This window comes from Dipodomys ordii, unplaced genomic scaffold (genome assembly GCF_000151885.1).
Source record: "Dipodomys ordii isolate 6190 unplaced genomic scaffold, Dord_2.0 Scaffold104, whole genome shotgun sequence".
NCBI lineage: Eukaryota > Metazoa > Chordata > Mammalia > Rodentia > Heteromyidae > Dipodomys > Dipodomys ordii.
The window spans coordinates 7,303,704-7,305,467 of record NW_012267320.1 but is presented as its reverse complement, the minus strand read 5'-3'; positions in this window follow the sequence as shown (position 1 = coordinate 7,305,467).

Sequence of the window (1,764 nt, the reverse complement as noted above, 5' to 3'; positions counted from 1 at the left end):
CCCATCAAAATACCAATGTCATTTTTTACAGAGATAGAAAAATAAATCTTATAATTCATATGGAGATATAAAATGCCTTTCATAGCCCAAAAATACCTAACCCAAAGCAATGTTGGAGACCTCACAATTCCAGACTTCAAAATATACTACAGAAGAACAGGGCACAGGTGGCTCGTGCCTGTAGTCCTAGCTACTCAGGAGGCTGAGATCTGAGGATCATGGTTCAAAGCCAACCTGGGCAGGAAAACCCATGAAACTCTTACCTCCAATAAACCACCAGAAAACCAGAAGTGGTGCTGTGGCTCAAGTAGCAGAGTGTTTGCCTTGAGCTGAAGAGCTGAGGGACAGCACCCAGGCCCAGAGTTCAAGCCCCACCACTGACAAAAAAAAAAAAAATATATATATATATATATATATATATATGTATATATATATATATATATATATACATACATATACTTCAGAGTCATAATAATAAGTTTTATACTGACACAAAAGCCTACCTGAGGACAAATGGAACAGACTGGAAATAAACCCAAAGGAGCAAAAGCTACATATCAGAAAAAATATATCCTCTTCAACAAATGTTACTAGAAAAACTTGATATTCACATACAGAATCTATGTCTCTCAACCACTGATACCAATTCAAAATGGATTACCAATCTCAATGTAAGGCCTAAAGCCTTGAAAGGTCCACAGGAAGGAGAGGAAACCTTTGGACCATATTGCTATAGGCCAACAGTTCCTGAATAGAATTCTGCTAGCTCAGCAATTTAGAGATTAACATACTTCAATCTAAAAAGCTTCTGCATAGTGATAGATGCATGAAGGAAACAGCCAGCTGAAAGTGAAAAGATCTTTGCCAGCTAGACACCTGACAAAGTTCTGATAGCGGGAATATATAAGGAGCTTAAGAATTTAAATTTCAAATGAATCAAAACCCCAAATGATAGTGGGCAAATACATTAAACCAATCCCTCTCTGTAGAAGTATAATAGCTAATTAATGTATTTTGAAATGCTCAAAATCCTTAGTCATAAAGGAAATTCAAATCAAAGTGACAATGAAATTCTACTTCACTCAAGTCAGGATGACTACCATTAAGAACATAAACAACACTAAGTGTTGCTGAAAATATGGCAGGCAGGTTCACAAAATGTATGAAGAAAACTACCTCATGATTGAGCAGTATCACTCCTGGGCATTTATCTGAAGGAAGATACAATAGAGGGTTCACTGGAACATTAAGTAAGCTAGAGATACATCCATGCTATTAGTAATATGAAATGTATTCTACGTAAATTGGAAGATTTTTTTTAATACATTTGAATATGAGAAGTGTAGTTTCATTTCTTTGTTCATGAGACTTGCTTATGTTTTGCAATATGCTGTTAATTTTCAGAACATGCTGTTCTTTCCCTTCAGGTAATTATTATTAGGCTTGATATGGCCCTTGCGCTCATCAAGATGACAATATTATTTTGCTTGATAATTACTTCTGTAAAATTTATTCCATGGATATTTTTATCTTTTCTTAATTTATAAAAAAATGAATATCTTATGACATTTTATGTGATAAAAACACTCAAATTATTTTCAAACATTTTGAAATTGGAAAACTACAGGAAGATTTTTGCCAGACAAATTTTGGCCAAATTTTTTAATCTGTGTGTTTTGATGGAAACTTAATCCATATGTTTCTCATTCATTTACAATTAAGTGACAAAAATGTTGTTTCGTAAGAGCTTGATGTCCAGTATTT